This window comes from Podarcis gaigeae, assembly GCF_964106915.1.
Source record: "Podarcis gaigeae genome assembly, chromosome: W".
NCBI lineage: Eukaryota > Metazoa > Chordata > Lepidosauria > Squamata > Lacertidae > Podarcis > Podarcis gaigeae.
This window is the reverse complement of record NC_139695.1, coordinates 488351-508444: the sequence shown is the minus strand read 5'-3', so window position 1 is coordinate 508444 and position 20094 is coordinate 488351. Positions and strand designations below refer to the sequence as shown.

General features: G+C 44.7%; 1 protein-coding gene and 1 long non-coding RNA gene across 2 annotated transcripts in view; one reads left to right on the top strand and one right to left on the bottom strand.

The window, feature by feature from the left end:
- Positions 1-20094, bottom strand: part of LOC310836025 — a 115961-nt gene that overhangs the window by 22161 nt on the left and 73706 nt on the right. The window lies entirely within an intron of this gene.
- LOC310835928 (putative helicase senataxin) overlaps positions 1-20094 on the top strand; it is a 427391-nt gene that overhangs the window by 385154 nt on the left and 22143 nt on the right. The window lies entirely within an intron of this gene.

The following is a 20094-nucleotide window of genomic DNA, read 5'->3' as shown; positions in this document are numbered from 1 at the left end:
ATACACATTTCTCGGAAGTTAAAAAATCAGCCGGCAGAATTGACAGCATATGGGTATCAAATAACTTAACAACTAAAATTAAAAAAGCAGAAATACAGACCAAAATTATTACAGATCACAAGCCAGTCACATTAGAATTAAAGGAACACAAGAAAACTAATAAAAGATGGAGACTTAATGAAAGATTATTAAATGACGAAAAGATTGTGAAAAAAGCGCAAGAACTATTGAAAGAATTTTTTGAATTAAATAAAGAACAGGATAAAGACTTCAGGACAATATGGGATGCAAGTAAAGCTTTCATAAGAGGCTTTTACATACAACAAAGTGCAATAAGGAAAAGAAACAGAGAGCAAAAACTGGAACAAATAAGGAAGGAAATAGGAATAAATGAAAAATTATTAGCAAAACAACCAAAAAATGAATTAATAAACCAAAAACTAAAAATATTACAAACCCAGGCTTCAGCAATATTAAATAGTGAAATTGAGGACAATATTAAATGGATGAAACAAAGGTCGTTCGAATTTGCAAATAAACCCGGAAAGATGCTAGCCTGGCAACTGAAAAAGAGACAAAAGGAAAAACTGATTGATAAAATAGTGGAAGAGGGGAGAACTTTAGATAACCCTGAGGAAATTAAAAAGTGTTTTACAAAATATTATAATAAGCTATATAAGCAGGAAATGAGACAGAGGTTGAAATAAAAGAGTATTTATGTGGAAAGGATATACCTAAAATTAAGGAAGAAAAGATTCAAGAGCTAAACTCCCCAATAACCACGACAGAGCTTCATCAAGCGATAATTAAGATGAAACTGGGAGAATCCCCAGGCCCAGATGGTCTTACCGCAATACATTACAAAAAATTAGAGGAACCACTATTATCACCTATGAAGACACTCTTAAATAGAATATTAGAAGACGGGAAGATTCCCAACACCTGGAAACAGGCGCACATAGTAGTAATCCCAAAACAAGGACGAAATAAAGAGTTTATAACCAATTATAGACCAATATCATTACTAAATAATGATTACAAGATCTATGCACAAATATTGGCAACAAGATTAAAGACAGTTTTGCAGGATTGTATAAATAAAGAGCAGGCAGGGTTCTTGCCGGGCAGGAAAATGAGTGACAATATAAGAACAGTGATTGATATGATCGAGTATTTAGACATGAAACCAAGTATGAAGGTAGCCTTTGTTTTTGTGGACGCGGAAAAGGCGTTTGACAAAGTATCATGGAAATTTCTAAAAATATTATTAGACCAGATGGACATGGGAGACCAAATCACAAGAAGGTTAAAAGCAATTTGTGAACAACAAGAAGCAAATATAATAATAAATAATGACACGACTTATTATTTTAAAATACAGAAGGGCACCAGACAAGGGTGCCCACTTTCACCTTTGTTATTCATTTTGATTTTGGAAATATTAAATCAAGAAATCAGAGTGGATCAAGAAATAAATGGAATATCCCTAGGATAGAAAATATACAAAATAAGGGCATTTGCAGATGATTTAGTTTTAATGGTGGAAAATCCAAAGGAAAGCATAGCAAAGGCTCTAGAAAAAATGGAAAACTTTGGAAGGGTATCAGCTTTTGCTTTGAATAAAGAAAAAATGAAACTAATGGTAAAAAACATAGGAGATCAAGAGAAAAAGGAACTGGTAGAAAAATTTGGATTACAAATTGTAAAAAAGTGAAATATTTAGGTATACATATAACAATGAAAAATATAAATTTGTTTGAAGATAATTATAAAAAAAATTGGGAAGAAACAAAAAGAGAAATGGAAACTTGGACAAGATTGAAATTAACACTCTGGGGTAGAATTTCGGCTATTAAAATGAATATCTTACCAAAACTTATGTTCCTTTTTCAAATGATTCCCATAATAGGTAAAGATGATTGTTTTAAAAAATGGAAAACGGACCTCACAAAGTTTATATGGCAAGGCAAAAAGCCACGGATCAAACATAAATTATTAACCGACATAAAAGAGCAGGGAGGTTTTGGACTCCCAGACCTGAGACTATATTACGATGCAGCATGCGTTACGTGGATGAAGGATTGGATCAAATTGGAGAACAGTGACATTTTGGATTTGGAGGGATGGAACAACAGATATGGTTGGCATGCCTATCTAATTTATAACAAAGTGGCAGTCCATAAAGAATTTCTAAGCCACGTAATTAGAAATGCACTATACAAGGTCTGGGTGAGACATAGAAGGTTGTTAGAACCAAAAACCCCATGGTGGGTCTCGCCACTAGAAGTAATATCAGTTAAAAAGAAAAATACTATAGGAAGAATGGCAACTTACCAGCAGCTCCTAAAGGAAGAACAGGGCCAATTAAAACTAAGACCATACGATGAGGTGACCCAATACTGTACCACATGGCTACAATATCACCAAATTGCACAAATATTCAACCAGGATAAAGTAATAGGATTTGAAAAAGAAGAATCAAAATTACAAAAAGTATTATTACAAAACTCAAAAAAAATATATCCAAAATGTATAATTTATTATTAGAATGGGAATTAAAGGATGAAGAAGTAAAAGAAGTTATGATTAAATGGGCATGTGATATAGGATATGTAATTCGGCTGGATCAATGGGAGAAATTATGGAAATATGATATTAAATTCACGGCATGTTATACAATAAGAGAAAATTTTATGAAAATGGTGTACCAATGGTACTTAACTCCAGTAAAATTGGCTAAAATTTACAAATTAAAATCGAACACCTGTTGGAGATGTAAAAAAGAAATAGGAACAATGTTTCACATGTGGTGGGAATGCCGACTTATTAAACAATTCTGGAATGAAATCTATGAAGAACTCAAAAAGATGTTTAAAATATCCTTTAGTAAAAAACCGGAGGCATTCCTTTTAGGTTTAATTACAAATGATACCCCTGAAAATCAAAGGAAAGTATTCCTTTATGCAACAACAGCTGCCAGGATGCTTATAGCTAAAAACTGGAAAGGCAGAAAAATTCCATCAGTGAAAGATTGGCAAATTAAATTTTGTGAATACATAAATCTGGCAAGACTCACAGCTTACATAAGGGGACAATCGGACCAGAAATTATTAAAAGAATGGGGTTGTGCTAAAGAGTATATGAAAAAACATTGTTCTGGAGTTAGTATATTGGTATGTAATGAATGATGCTTTACAGGGTTAAAGAATAAGAAAAATGGTGTAAAAAAGCACAAAGATGGAAGTAGTCTAATTAGACACAACAATACAGTAAGAGTAAATTTTTTGAGGTCTTAGAACAAAGGAAGGAAGTCAATTTGTGTTTATGTACGTTTAGTTTGCTTTTTTTCTTTTCTTTTTTTTCCCTTTGCTTTTTTTCTTTTCTTTTTCTTTTCTGTTTTTTTTCTATATGTTCCCGGGATCTTTGTCTGTATAGTATTATTTTGGATTCAATGTTTGTAATTTTTGTTATGATTTTGCATTGAAAATAAAAAAGTTCAAAAAAAAAAAAAAAGGAATCCAACCCCTCCGACAATCCAATATTGTGTCCTACATTTCTAAGCAGTGAAAAGTTCTGGAGCAGCAATACAGGGAGAAAGGGTACCAGGGGTAGGGGGGCTTGCAAACTAGCCACATATGGTTGATCTGTCTGGACTGAGATCAAGTCATACTCAAGCCACAAAGCTCTGTTTTGACGCTTTGTTCTTTGCTTGAATTCCCCAGAATTCCCCCTCGCTCTCTAAACCGGAAGCACAAGCATTTCCTCCACCCTCTAGAAATAATGTAATAGCTTAAGGAATCATTTACCTCGAGAGAAACAGAGACTCCTGCAGCAATACCCAATCTTCAAAGTTGAACAATCATCACCTGGACGTCCTCACTGAGCATCGACGCCAAAAGGTAAGCAGAGCATCCCGATTTGTTTGGGTCTCTTACAAAAACAGCATTTGTGAAATGAAACAACTGACTTTGCGAATGAGATATCTACTTAATGGTGACTGGCAAATTTTGCAGACTGGCATTCAAGGAAGAGTTGCCTTGGAGGAAACTTCTCTGTCACAAAATGACAGTACACTTCTCTACTTAATGAGGTCAAGGCGAACAAGTGAAATGTTGAGGGCTAGTAACTTGTGGGCTTATTTGCAAAGCTACGGTTGTTGTTGTTTAGTCGTTTAGTCGTGTCCAACTCTTCGTGACCCCATGGACCAGAGCACGCCAGGCACTCCTATCTTCCACTGCCTCCCGCAGTTTGGTCAGACTCATGTTTGTAGCTTCGAGAACACTGTCCAACCATCTCGTCCTCTGTCGTCCCCTTCTCCGTGTGCCCTCAATCTTTCCCAACATCAGGATCTTTTCCAGGGAGTCTTCTCTTCTCATGAGGTGGCCAAAGTATTGGAGCCTCAGCTTCATGATCTGTCCTTCCAGTGACCACTCAGGGCTGATTTCCTTAAGAATGGATGCGTTTGATCTTCTTGCAGTCCATGGGACTCTCAAGAGTCTCCTCCAGCACCAGAATTCAAAAGCATCCATTCTTCGGCGATCAGCCTTCTTTATGGTCCAGCTCTCACTTCCATACATCACTACTGGGAAAACCATGGCTTTAACTATACGGACCTTTGTTGGCAAGGTGATGTCTCTGCTTTTTAAGATGCTGTCTAGGTTTGCCATCGCCTTTCTCCCAAGGAGCAGGCGTCTTTTAATTTCGTGACTGCTGTCACCATCTGCAGTGATCATGGAGCCCAAGCAAGTAAAATCTCTCACTGCCTCCATTTCTTCCCCTTCTATTTGCCAGGAGGTGATGGGCCCAGTGGCCATGATCTTTCTTTTTTTGATGTTGAGCTTCAGACCATATTTTGCGCTCTCCTCTTTCATCCTCATTAAAAGGTTCTTTAATTCCTCTTCACTTTCTGCCATCAAGGTTGTATCATCTGCATATCTGAGGTTGTTGATATTTCATCTCCCCATTGCTTTTTATATCGGTCCTGGAGGTTCTGCTCAATATGATTAGAAAGGACCAATTGGTTAAAGGTATACAACTCAGAGCTAAATAGTATAAATTGAAAGCTTTTGCTGATGATTTAGTTTTGACATTACAGGAGCCAGAATCCAGTACTAAAAGAGTATTGCAATTAATTCGAGAATTTGGTCAAGTTGCGGGATTTAAGTTGAATAAGTTGAAAACTAAGGTGTTAGAGAAAAATTTAACAGAGATTGAGAAAGAGAGGTTTCAGAAGGAGACAGGATTAATATTGGTTAAGAAAGTGAAATATCTAGGGGTTCATATGACTGCTAAAAATGTGAATTTATTTAAAGACAATTATGAAAAATGTTGGATGGAAGTGAAAAAGGATTTAGAAATATGGTCAAAATTGAAGTTATCATTGCTGGGCCGAATTGCTGCAATAAAGATGAATGTATTGCCTAGGATGCTGTTTTTGTTTCAAACATTGCAAATTTTGGACAAGATGGACTGTTTCAAGAAATGGCAGAGAGATATCTCAAGATTTGTCTGGCAGGGCAAGAAACCTCGAATAAAATTTAAGATTCTAACTGACGCTAAAGAAAGAGGTGGATTTGCCCTGCCAGACCTTAAACTTTATTATGAATCAGCCGCATTTTGTTGGCTGAAAGATTGGCTGCTTCTTGAAAACACGGACATTTTGGATTTAGAAGGTTTTAATAATGTTTTTGGATGGCATGCATACCTGTGGTATGACAAGGTCAAAGCGCACAAAGCCTTTAAAAACCATATTGTCAGGAAAGCATTGTTTAATGTCTGGATGAGATATAAGGATTTGCTGGAAAGTAAAACACCAAGGTGGCTGTCACCAATGGAGGCTAAGGCTCTGAAAAAAATTAATATGGAGACAAACTGGCCAAAATATTGGGAAATTTTGGAACAAGATGGAGATAGATTAAAGCTGCAGAGCTTTGACAGTATAAAAACTAAAGTACGAGACTGGCTTCACTACTATCAAATAAGGGAGGTTTATAATTTGGATAAGAAAATTAGTTTTCAGGTGGAAAAATCAAAATTGGAAACAGTTTTGTTAGATCCTAAAACTAAGAATTTATCAAGAATGTATAACTTGCTGTTGAAATGGAATACACAAGATGAAACAGTTAAATCTGTTATGATTAAATGGGCACAAGATTTTGGACATAACATTATGATGGCTGACTGGGAAAAGTTATGGACCACAGGTATTAAGTTTACGGCTTGTAATGCCTTAAGAGAGAATATAATGAAAATGATTTACAGGTGGTACCTAACCCCAGTCAAGCTGGCAAAAATTTACCATTTGCCCGATAATAAATGTTGGAAATGTAAAGAGATTGAGGGCACATTCTTTCACCTTTGGTGGACGGTCTTCTGGGAGACGATATATAATGAAATGAAAAGGTATTTAAATATACCTTTCAGAAGAAACCAGAGGCCTTTCTCCTGGGCATGGTCGGCCAATTGGTGCGAAGGGAGGATAGAACTTTTTTTATGTATGCCACAACAGCAGCAAGAATACTCATCGGAAAGTATTGGAAGACACAAGAATTACCCACCCGAGAAGAATGGCAGACGAAAGTGATGGACTATATGGAATTGGCCGAGATGACTAGCAGAATCCGGGACCAAGGAGAAGAGTCGGTGGAATAAGATTGGAAAAAATTTAAAGTATATCTTAAAAAATATTGTAAAATTAAGGACTCTTAGAAAGATGTTGGAAAAAGAAAATTAGGTGGTTTTGGTAGAAATGATATAAAGGATTAAGTAAAAATGAGTTGATGAAATTGATGAAAGAGAGGACGTTAAACTATAATATATTAAATTAAATTACTTAAATGAAAATAAGGTTGGAAGGATTTGCTGAAAAAACAATTTGAACTAGAATAGAAAAAACAATTTGAACTAGAATACAAAATTGGGAGGTGTGAGGAGGTCAAGGAAACAAGTAAAGGAAGAAAGTTATGTAAAGGTTTAATCTGTTCTTTTTTTTTTAAGCGAATGTATTTTTATATCTTTTTTTCTTTTTCTCCTTTTCTGTTGCTGTTGTATTCTTTTTTTTGTATTTTGTATTGTTCTTTTTTCTTTTTGTAACTTTAAACTCTGAATGGCAGCTAAAAAAGCCAATGCAATTCTGGGCTGCATCAATAGGAGTATAGCATCTAGATCAAGGGAAGTAATAGTGCCACTGTATTCTGCTCTGGTCAGACCTCACCTGGAGTACTGTGTCCAGTTCTGGGCACCACAGTTCAAGAAGGACACTGACAAACTGGAACGTGTCCAGAGGAGGGCAACCAAAATGGTCCAAGGCCTGGAAACGATGCCTTATGAGGAACGGCTAAGGGAGCTGGGCATGTTTAGCCTGGAGAAGAGGAGGTTAAGGGGTGATATGATAGCCATGTTCAAATATATAAAAGGATGTCACATAGAGGAGGGAGAAAGGTTGTTTTCTGTTGCTCCAGAGAAGCGGACACGGAGCAATGGATTCAAACTACAAGAAAGAAGATTCCACCTAAACATTAGGAAGAACTTCCTGACAGTAAGAGCTGTTCGACAGTGGAATTTGCTGCCAAGGAGTGTGGTGGAGTCTCCTTCTTTGGAGGTCTTTAAGCAGAGGCTTGACAACCATATGTCAGGAGTGCTCTGATGGTGTTTCCTGCTTGGCAGGGGGTTGGACTCGATGGCCCTTGTGGTCTCTTCCAACTCTATGATTCTATGATTCTATGATTCTATGATTCTAAGATTCTAAGCATAACCTTGCTAGCGTGTGAAATGAGTGCAATTGTGCGGTAGTTAGAGCATTCTTTGACACTGCCCTTCTTGGGGATTGGGATGTAGACTGATCTTCTCCAATCCTCTGGCCACTGCTGAGTTTTCCAAATTTGCTGGCATATTGAGTGTAGCACCTTAACAGCATCATCGTTTAAAATTTTAAATAGTTCAGCTGGAATATCATCACTTCCACTGCCCTTGTTATTAGCAGTGCTTTCTAAGGCCCATTTGACTTCACTCTCCAGGATGTCTGGCTCAAGGTCAGCAACCACACTACCTGGGGTGTACGAGACATCCAAATCTTTCTGGTATAATTCCTCTGTGTATTCTTGACACCTCTTCTTGATGTCTTCTGCTTCTCTTAGGTCCTTTCCACTTTTGTCTTTTATTATGGTAATCTTTGTACAAAATGTTCCTTTCATATCTCCAATTTTCTTGAACAGATCTCTGGTTTTTCCCATTCTATTGTTTTCCTCTATTTCTTTGCATTGCTTGTTTAAGAAGGCCTTCTTGTCTCTCCTTGCTATTTTTTGGAAATCTGCATTCAATTTCCTGTATCTTTCACTATCGCCCTCGCATTTTGCTTGCCTTCTCTCCCCCGCTATTTGTAAGGCCTCGTTGGACAGCCACTTTGCTTTCTTGCATTTCCTTTTCATTGGGATGGTTTTAGTTGCTGCCTCCTGTATAATGTTACGAGCCTCCATCCATAGTTCTTCAGGCACTCTGTCCACCAAATCTAAATCCTTAAACCTGTTCCTCACTTCCACTGTGTATTCATAAGGGATTTGACTTAGATTGTATCTTACCGGCCCAGTGGTTTTTCCTACTTTCTTCAGTTTAAGCTTGAATTTTCCTACAAGAAGCTGATGATCTGAGCCACAGTCAGCTCCAGGTCTTGTTTTTGCTGACTGTATAGAGCTTCTCCATCTTTGGCTGCAGAGAATATAATCAATCTGATTTCGATGCTGCCCATCTGGTGATGTCCATGTGTAGAGTCGTCTCTTGTGTTGTTGGAAAAGCGTGTTTGTGATGACCAGCTTGTTCTCTTGGCAGAACTCTATTAGCCTTTGCCCTGCTTCGTTTTGAACTCCAAGGCCAAACTTGCCAGTTGCTCCTTTTATCTCTTGACTCCCTACTTTAGCATTCCAATCGCCTATAATGAGAAGAACATCCTTCTTTGGTGTCACTTCTATAAGGTCTTGTAAGTCTTCATAGAATTGGTCCATTTCAGTTTCTTCAGCACAAGTAGTTGGTGCATAAACTTGGATTCCTGTGATGTTAAAAGGTCTGCCTTGGATTCGTATCGAGATCATTCTATCATTTTTAAGATTACATCCCAGTACTGCTTTCGCCACTCTTTTGTTGACTATGAGGGCCACGTCATTTCTTTTATGGGATTCTTGCATACAGTAGTAGATATGATGGTCATCCGAACTGAATTCACCCATTCCCGTCCATTTTAGTTCACTGATGCTCAGGATGTCAATATTTATTCTTGCCATCTCATTTTTGACCACATCCAACTTACCCAGGTTCATGGTTCTTACATTCCAGGTTCCTATGCAATATTTTTCTTTACAGCATTGGACTTTCCTTTCGCTTCCAGGCATATCCGCAACTGAGCGTCCTTTCGGCTTTGGCCCAGCCGCTTCATCAGCTCTGAATCTACTTGTACTTGTCCTCCGCTCTTCCTCAGTAGCATGTTGGACGCCTTCCCACCTGAGGGGCTCATCTTCCAGCGTCATAACTTTCATATGCCTGTTGTCTTTGTCCATGGAGGTTTCTTGGCAGGGATACTGGAGTGGCTTGCCGGTTCCTGCTCCAGGTGGATCACGTTTGGCCAAACCTGTCCACACTATGACCTGTCCATCTTGGGTGTCCCTGCACGGCATAGCTCATAGCTTCCCTGAGTTATTCAAGCCCCTTCGCCACAGAAAGGCAGTGATCCATGAAGCTACGGTAGGCCCTGCATTATTTTCAGCATGGTGGCTAAGTTTTGATTTGTAACCAGAAATTCCTAGAGGTCTTTCCTAAAGCAAAGACACATAGAATTGTGCTGTTCCTCTGTAAGAAAAAGAAATAATAATCTTTTGTTATAGTTTTATCTGTCTCCCAAATATGATGGGGGAAATTTATTCTGGGGCTCAGCACTAATACATGTTTCTTGTACTACGTGCAAAGGGGTTTCTCGATCATGCCCATTTTGGACTTTCTGAGGACTGAAAAACCCTGAATTTAAAGCGCAAAAGGTCCAGGAGAACAATGGGGTGGGAAGCATCTCATCTGAAAGCCCATATATTCATGGGGAGACAGGGTGATGCAAATCTAGTCTAGACTGCAAATTCTGCTCTGGTGCAGGCAAGTCCTAAGTTCATAGTGTGGACACAGCCAGCCTCCAAAGCTGCTTTAGGCTGCAATTCTAAACCCACTTGCCTGAGAGTAAGCCCCACCAAATTCAATCAGACTTACAGTTGTACCTTGGTAGTCAAACGGCTTGGCTCCCAAACAAATCGGCTCCCAAACGCCGCAAATCCAGAAGTGAGTGTTCCAGTTTTTCGGAAGCCAAACGTCCGACGCGGCTTCCGCTTGAGTGCAGGAAGCTCCTGCAGCCAATCAGAAGCTGCGCCTTGGTTTTCAAATGGTTTTGGGAGGCGAATGGACTTCCAGAACGGATTAAGTTCGAGAAGCAAGGTACCACTGTATTGAAAACATAATATCACAATTAAATTAAATTATATGAAAATGATATGAAGTGGAATTATGAATGATATATAACTTATACTTTTAGAAGATACCTGAAGGCAGCCCTGTTTAGGGAAGTTTTTAATGTTTGATGTTTTATTGTATTTTTAATATTTTGTTGGAAGCCTCCCAGAGTGGCTGGGGAAACCCAGCCAGATGGACGGGGTATAAGTAATAGATGATGATGATGATGATGATGAAAATAGTATAGGAATTAATACCAAAAAATACTACACCCCATTCCCTGCAAAGAAGGACGCCCTAAAAACAAACTGAGCACACCTCTTATATCAATCGGCAATGGGAACAGGAGATGGACCTTTCCATTAATTATATGTGGGCAGATCCACATAAAACATAGACTATGAATTGCCGAAATCTACCTGGCAGGGGAGGAAATGTGCAATTGGGACTCCAGGGAACTTTGACACACTGCTGTGCTGTTTTGTCCAAACTTGTTCTGCTTTCACTTTTGTTTTGGCGCCGTAAGTGCTGTTCCTGTTACTCTTATCATAATGCCAAGGTCTCCATCAAAAGCAGAAATTGCGTGCACGAAAGTTGAAGCAACTTCTGTGGAACAGAAACACAACGTGGCATTGTGTCATCGGTCTTGATCCATCAAGGGTGCTCTGTTGTGTGCACGAAACATACCAGAGCTGCTGGGTGCGATGGCTATCAGGGCTTCAAGTAAAAGTAGTGATTATTTATTTCACCACTGAGGGAGGGTGGCACTCTGCACATGCTCAGGCACTCACTCGTTTATTATGGCTTGAACATGAGAGGCAAGTGGAACAGCCGTGCACAAAGGCAGCATACCTCTAACGTAAGAACATAAAAAGAGCCTGCTGGATCAGGCCAATGGCCCAACTATTCAAGCATCCTGTTCTCACAGAAGCTGAGCAGATGTGTGTGGAAAACCCATAAAAATAAAATATCAGGGACAGGCAATCTGTGGCCATACAGATGGTCTCAGCCAGCATGGCTAATGGTCAGGGGTGGTGGGCATTGCAATATATGTTTTAATGTACATATTGTCTCATCCCAAGGATAACCATTTTGCAGCCTTTCAAGAGGAAAGGAGAACAAGGATCAACTCTGTTCCAGAAACAATCTGATGGGAAATCGGTACTGATGGACTTGATGCAGTTTAAGGAACTGGATGCCCATGTGTTGACGGCATGCTGTCTCTTATTGTGATATATACAGTGTGAAATTATAGTCCTGTAAGGAATCTGCTAGAATGCTGAGGGTTTTTTTTCATGTGGATTTGGAATTTGATAGTACAGTGGTACATTGGTTCTCGAATGTAATCCGTTCCAGAAGTCCATTTGACTTCCGAAACACATACAAATGTATGTGTGTGGAAAACCCATAAATTGACCAGCTGTGCAACCCTGAGCAGTTTTACTCACTGAGTAGCCCCACTGAGTTCAGCAAGATTGACCCTCTTGTAAGTGCCTGTAAAAATGCACCCCACATTTTCTTTAAACAAGTGTCAGGCTTAGAGAGAAAAAGGTAAAGGTAAAGGGACCCCTGACCATTAGGTCCAGTTGTGGCCAACTCTGGGGTTGCGACGCTCATCTCGCTTTATTGGCCGAGGGAGGCAGCGTACAGCTTCCAGGTCATGTGGCCAGCATGACTAAGCCGCTTCTGGCGAACCAGAGCAGCAGAACTATTACTTTAGCAAATAATATTTGCTGTTGTGCAAGAAACTGATTTCTGCAGTTATTACTATACCATCTAATTGTAATCGTGACTGATAGCTTTTCAAATAAAGTTTCTCAAGACAAAAGCAAGAATGTCATGTTTAAATGCATATTGTATTTTTTAAACATAGTTATAGTAAGTTGGGAACCCAAATAAAACAGAAGCACGAGGACCAACTTGTGTTTTTGGCAATCTAGTAAGGTAAAGTCAGGGAAGTAATTATGGCAGTCCTAAAAAGAGGTTTAAATGACACACATGACAACACTTTTATGCTAGGTAAGTTGCACATTGTGGTGTTATGTTGATCAAAAGAAATACTGCATGTAAAACACATTTCAAGTAGCATCTCATCATATTTCTTAACACTAAGAACTCCAAGGAAGAGAATAAAGTTAAAACATATGGCTTTTTCTTTTCATTTGTTGAGTGTGTGTGTGTGTGTATTTGTGACAAGCATAATATGCTAAACTCTCTTGTGTTTATTTTCGTAAGGTCATCTGATTTTGTTCCTCATATTGCTCACATGCAGAGCTCCAAACCCAGAAATAGCCCTAAAACGTCATATAGACGTCACAAAAAGGAGTGAAAAAAGGAGTGAACATGCTGGTCCGGAACTAAACCCTTACGCAAAACGAGGATTGCCTGTACCATACTCTGGACTTCTAAGCCAGTGGTTCCCAAACTTTCTGGGGCTGCTGCCCGCTTGGTTCCATAGACTCATCCCCAGTGCCTCCTACAGTCCCACTCTATAAAAAGCATTACAGGGGAACCTTGGTTGTTGAATACGTCAGACAAGGGACTGGCCATGGACCCAGGCAAGGTGAAGGCAGTGCTGGAATGGAAGGCCCCCCAAAACCGAAAGGATGTGCAGAGGTTCCTAGGTTTCAGCAACTTCTACAGGAAGTTCATAAGGAACTTCGCCCACTTGACAGCGCCCATAATGGATTGTCTTAGTAGCAAAAAGAAGTTCGCATGGACAGAGGATGCGCAGCAATCCTTTGAGAAATTGAAGAAGGCGTTCGCCTCAGAAGAGCAGCTCCTGCACGTGGATCTGGAGAAGCCCATGAGACTGGAGACGGAAGCCTCCGACCGTGCGATTGGAGCAGTATTGTTGCAACCCGGGTCCAAGGAGAACTGGAGACTGTGTGCCTTTTTCTCCCGGAAGCTGAGCAAGTCAGAGCAAAACTACATGGTGTATGACCGGGAACTGCTTGCGATTTACTCGGCATTTCGTCAATGGAGACACCTCTTGATAGGGCACAAGATCCAGGTCCGAACTGACCACAAGAACCTGGAATCTGGCGGACTGCGCGAGTGCTTAACCAGAGACAGATCAGATGGTCCCAGGAGTTCACCAAGTTTTTCTTCAAGATATAATACGTGCCGGGAGGGGAAAACGTTAGGGCGGATGCACTCTCCAGGAAACTGGAATACATGGAGGGGGGAGGACCTCCGGAGACTGGCTTTGTTATTATCAAATAATGGAGGTTTATAAGTTGGACAGGAAAATTGGCTTCCAGGTGGAAAAATCAAAATTGGAAACAGAATTGTTAGAATCCAATACTAAAAATTTGTCAAAAATGTATAACTTGCTGTTGAAATGGAATACGTAGGATGAAACGGTGAAGTCAGCCATGATTAAGTGGGCACAAGATTTTGGTCATAACATTATGTTTGCTGACTGGGAAAAGTTGTGGACCACCGGTATGAAATTTACGGCATGTAATGCCCTAAGAGAGAATGTCAGGGAACTGCCATCGGAGAGTCAGGTGGTGGAAGGGCTCAAGGAGGCTAAGAGACCCTCAGATGCTGAGGAAGGAACCAGCAGGGGGAGAGGGAGAGTTCCTGCAGAAACTCAGGCGGAGGGATGGCTCCAAGATGCTTCCAGTGAGAACAGCGGGGAGGGCTCAGGACCTCCGCTGGGGACGTCCACTCCGCGCAGGAAACTGTCACGCAGAGAATCCAGACGTAGAGTTTCCGTTAAGGAACTCTTATGTTGGCGTAAATTCCGGAAGCGTCCACTGACGGATTCTGCCAGCGATTGAGGGAGTCATGCTTTGAGGGCTCCCGTAAAGGCAGAGCTTTGAGACCTATGCAAAGCTCTGAGGGATTCAGCTTTTACGCACAAGCAGCTCATTATCCCATCACAGCAATCCGTAAGTCCCTGAAAGCCGCTTGTGCAAAGGAGAGGCATCATGAGTAACCCAACCGAAGCCGGAGGGGCAGGTGGAGCTGGAGCGGGTCCTAGTCTGGAGGAAAGATACAGAGCGTTGGAACACCAGCTAGCACTGCAAACGGCGCGGCTTGAGGAGAGGCGGGCTCAGGATGCAAAGGGGAAAACCACCCCCATCGGAAGGAAGGTACCAGGGCTGGTGCAAAAGTTTGGGGGTGACCCAAGAAATTACCAAGCCTTTAAGACAGAGATGCAGTATGCCCTCAATCTGCAGTTTGATGACTTTGACGATGAGGAATCGAGAGTGGCTTTTGTGATTGGGCATCTCGAAGGGGGGGCTAGAGACTGGGTGAGGCCCCTGATGGCAGCGAATAATGACGCTTTAAAGGACTTGAGAAAGTTTTTCCTCGCGATGGACTTGATGTTTTCCAGCGAGATTGAACAGGGGGTGGTGCGCAGACAGTTGATGGCGTGTAAACAGGGGAATCAGTCCGTTCGAGAGTATTGGACACAGTTTACCATGCTGATACATAAATTGGGGTGGGACCTGTCTGCGGACCCGATACAAATGCTGTTTGAAGAAGGGCTATCCCCAGCGGTAAAAGACGAACTTTCCCGCGCGCCCCGTCCGGAGTCCATAGATCAGCTGACCAAATCCGTGCTCGCGATTGGAGCACGCCAAGAAGCAAGGGCGCTGGAGAAGCGGGAAGGGAGAGGAGAGCGTTGGAATGATTTCCGCATTCCTGAGATGCCGGCGCAACCTTCCCCGCCAGTGGAACTGATGGAGATTGGAGGAGCAAGCGCGCGTGGAACTTCAAATGTTAACGAAGGGCGGAAGAAGGAGGGGAAAGGCGCCAAAAAATGTTTCCTCTGCCAACAGCCTGGACATTTTGCCAGAGTCTGCCCTCAAAGGAAGGGATGGCAAGGGATGGCGGGAGCTGTTGGGAGTGAGGAGGAGGGGGGTAAGGAGCAGGTAAAAGTCAACGCCTGGCTGCCAGCATCAGGGCACAGCAGCCAGGCCCAGGATCAGTGAACGTGCCTGTCAGGGGTTCAGAAGGAGAGACACAGGAGGGGGAGCAAATGGAGAGTGAGGAGGAGGAGTACGAGGGAGGCGCAGGCAGTGACAGTGGCCAGAGTTATTCCACAAGCCTCTCTAGCGAATCGGAGGACTCACAGAAGGGAGCGCCGGTGGCCAGAGCGAAGGGGGCTCCAGGGGGGAAGCCCCAGGAGGAAGGGGCTAGCGGGGAGTCCCTGAGCAGCAGTTGGAAATCAGGACCAGCTTCTCCACCAGAGCGCAGTGGGGAGGGGGAGTCCCAGGAGTCGGGACCAGTGTCCTCACCACCAGAGGGAGGAGAGGAGTCAGGTTTGGCAACGCCCACATCAGGAAGCGGGGAAACGGTCAGAAGGAAAGTCACCGGCTGGGCGCGCGCGCCAAGTTCAAATGTACAGGAGCGCGGCACAGCAGGGAGCCCAGAAAGGGAGCCAGGTCCTAAAGCCCGCCGGAGGGAGGGGCAAGACTCAGGAGGCTCAGCGTCAGAGGAGTCCAGGAAGGAGGGAACCCCAGAGGGCAGAAAGACCCAGCGAAGGAAAGAGCAGAGTAGGAGGTGGAGCCGGGCTAGAATCTTAAACTGGTGTGGGTGGAGCAGTGAGTCAGAGGGGACTTAGCCGGTCTAGCGTCGAGACGTGGGTCTGCGCGCCCAGAGCTTGGAAATGGAAACTAAACTTTAATAAAGACTTTTGTATATAACATCCACTGGGCGTTGGTCCTCTGTGAGCTGGGACCTAGCGGCAGTCCTGACAGTAAGTCCCCTCACACCATTTTCCACCAATTTTAAAACCTCGTGGAGTGTGGGAAAGCAGCGAGGGGTGAAGATTGGTGCTTCGCGAGCTCACGAAAACCAGGGAAATGACTACCGAAGAGAAGATAGCGAGTCTGCAAAACGCAGTGACGCAGCTGACTGCAGAAATTGCGGCGTCCAGAAAGAAGGAGCAGGAAGCAGCTGTTACCTGCCAGGATCTGCGAACCAGGTTAGAAGTGCTAACTACACAGAGGCTACCGGCCACCAGACCAGAAGGGATTGGGCTGGGGAACAGAGGAGGGAGCCTTGTGTCTCACTTCAATGGGGACCTGCAGGAGTATCCTAACTTCAGAGCAGATGTACTATATGCACTGCAGCTGCTTGACAAGGACTTTAAAAATGAGGAAGAAAGAGTGGGATTTATTGTTTCGCATTTACGGGGAGAGGCGAAAACGTGGCTGCGCAATATCTGGAGAGATAAGGATCCAGCCCTCCAAGATGCGGGTGCCTTCCTTAAAGTGATGGATGCGTGTTTTTTGTCTGAGATTGATGTGGATATCGCTAGGAAACAGATTCACGGACTAAGACAAGGTAGAGCCACTGTAAGGCAATATCATTCACGTTTTTTCGCATTGGTGAACGCATTGGGGTGGGAGAGAGAATCGCCTGCCGTCAGAGATCTGTTCTGGGAGGGGCTGAATGGAGCTGTGAAAGACGAAATTGCAAGGGGGGAGAGACCCCAAACCACCAAGGACATTGTGGAGAGGGCACTCACCATTGGGGTTAGGCTGGAAGGACGCTCTTGGGACAAAGAGGAAGTGCACTGGGGCCGCACGCCAACGAAAGCACCACCCCCCTTTCCCAAGGAAGCGGCGCGCGCTCGATCCATGCCTCCGCTGGGAGGAGGAGAGGAGCCGATGGAGATAGGTGGTGCTAAGGCTCAGTCCACAGCCGGAGCCCTAACGCCGGGAGCAGTCAAAATGAAGCCTCCTAGAGGGACCAGGAAGTGCTACATCTGCGACAGTGCTCAGCACATGGCGAAAGAGTGTCCCCAGCGGTTTCACAAGCACACTGCAGCCGCAGCGACAGTAACAGAAGCAGTTCAGCAGAGTGAATCACAGCAGGAAAACTCCACTGTCTGGCTGGAAATGGAGTCACTGGGGGCCAGCCAGACAAGTCAGTGAAGCAATCCCCAGTAATGTTACAGCCCACAGACCCCCTCCCACCCAAACCAGTAGTGCAGCTCACCGCATCCCTTCAACTTCCCAATGGGCTCACTGTGGAAATCCCCATTACGATTGACTCTGGGAGCAATGCAGATTTTATAGGCATGGACTTCATCCAGCAACATGGCATAGCCCTTCTGCCAGCGGCGGTACCTCTGAACGTCGTCACGGTGGACGGCAGGGAGCTACTGGGAGGGCAAGTGCTGCAGCAGACGCCGCCAATGGTGATGCGCATTGGTAATCACCGCGAAGTCATCAGCTTCAACATCACCCGCCTGTCAGACACGCCCATTGTGTTGGGCATGAGTTGGCTGGATAGGCACAGCCCGGCATTAGCTTGGTACCAGCGGCAACTGACCTTCGGCTCCTCCTACTGCGCAGAACACTGCATCCTGGCTGACTTGGACGATGAGGGGCACGAGGATGGACCACAGCTGAACTTGGGCATGTTGCAAGCGGTACCTAACAAGTACAAAGAGTTTTTGGAGGTCTTCTGCGAGAAAGAAGCGGACAAGCTGCCTCCCCACAGACCCTACGACTGCAAGATTGACATCCTGCCGGGGGCAACGCTCCTGACGGGGATGCTGTATTCCATGTCTGAGGATGAATTGCAGGAGCTCAGGGAGTTCATAGATCACAACTTGAAGCGGGGATTCATCCGAGAGTCCAAGGCGGTGGGGGGCAGCCCTGTATTCTTTGTAAAGAAGCGGGACACGCCCCAAAAGAGGCTTGTAGTTGATTACCGCATCTTAAATGCGAAAACCAAGCCCTCAGCCTTCCCCATGCCCAAGATCGATGACCTGCTGGCGACGGTGCGGAAGGGGCGCATCTTTACCAAGTTGCATCTACGCGGAGCGTACAATCTCATACGCGTGAGGGAGGGTGACGAGTGGAAGACGGCCATGTTTACGCCGCTGGGCACCTATGAATATAGAGTTATGCCTTTTGGATTACAAAATGGCTCCCACTGTTTTCAAGCATTCATGCATCATGTCTTGGCGGGTCTTCTCTACAAGAAGTGCGTCTGCTTCCTGGACGACATCCTCATCTTCTCGGAGTCGCCGGAGGCTCACGAGAGAGATGTCAGGGAAGTACTGCAGCGGCTGCGGGAGCACCGGCTTTACGCCAAGCTGGAGAAGTGCCAGTTCAACAAGACGGAGGTGGACTTCCTGGGCTACAAACTGTCCGACAAGGGACTCGCTATGGACAGTACCAAGGTACGGGCAGTGCTAGACTGGAAGAGCCCTGGACTTTGTCACGGATCTGCCCAGCTCGAGAGGCAAGACGGCAGTACTCGTGGTAGTAGACTTGTTCACCAAGATGGCCCACTTCATTCCTTGCGCGAAGGTGGCCACAGCCGAGCAGACCGCCAAGCTGTTTATAGACCACATGTTCAAGGTGCACGGCCTACCACGGTCCATCCTGTCCGACAGGGGGCGCCAGTTCATATCCAACTTCTGGCAAAAGCTGATGGGTTTCCTGAACGTCAAGGTCAGCCTGGCGTCGGCGCGACACCCGCAGACTAACGGACAGGCGGAGAGAGTCAACGCCATCATGCAGCAGTACCTGAGATGCTACGCGAACCAGCAGCCCTCGACCTGGGTGGACTACCTACCGCTAGCCGAGTTTGCCTACAACAACACGAAACACGTGTCCACGGGGGTGACACCGTTTTTCGCCAACAATGGGCGGCATCCCAGAACCTTCCCGGGTTTAGAGAAAGTGAGGGAGGGGGAGCCGCAGGGAGCAGAGGCCGTGGCAGCGGAGTTGCAGGAGATCCACGAGCAGCTCAGGAGGCAGTTAGAGATGGCGAAACAGGCTTACAAAGTGCAGGCAGACCGACACAGGAGGGTTGGGGAAGACATCCGGGTAGGAGACTGGGTCTGGTTAGCAGCCCAGGCAGTTCCGGCCAGATCGTTGGCCAAGAAGAAGCTCGGGCACAAGCAGCTAGGGCCTTACCAAGTAGAGGCGCAGATCAACCCAGTGGCCTTCCGGTTAACACTCCCGGAGGGGTCCAGAATGCACCCGGTCTTTCATAGATCAGTGCTCACACCCTACAAAGAGCCCCACAGGTTTCAGGCACCAGGGACAGCGCCAGACCCGCTCAGGGAAGCGCCCAAAAAGGGGGGGTCGCCGAGAAGGGGGCCACTCAACGAAGCCACAGAGATTTTGGACTCAAGGTGGGGGGAGGACGGGATTGAATATCTTCTCGCCACAGAGGACACCCCGGCCAGCGCCAACAGGTGGGTGCCGGATTACGCATTGGAGGAGCAGTTGCTCAAGGAAGAATTCCATACACTTTTCCCGCACAAGCCTATGCCGGCAGGCTTTTTCGATGATTGTCTGTTCACACCCACACTCTCGGCCAGCACTTTCCGGGGTTTCTCGTCAGCGGAGGACTCAGCTCCGGGAGGCAGCTCCCCAGAGGGCTCGCTCTCAGGTTTTGGCACGGGGGGATCTTATTGGTGGGAGGACCAACCCGAAGTGGGATGGCGCAGAGACATGCCGGAGGGACCCTGGGAAGTGGCGTCACCTCAGGCGACAGGGGGAGAAGAGGTCGTGAGTGATGTGGGGGGACACTGGTCCCGATTCCTGGGACTCCCCCTCCCCACTGCGCTCTGGTGGGGAAGCTGGTCCTGACTTCCAACTGCTGCTCAGGGACTCCCCGCTAGCCCCT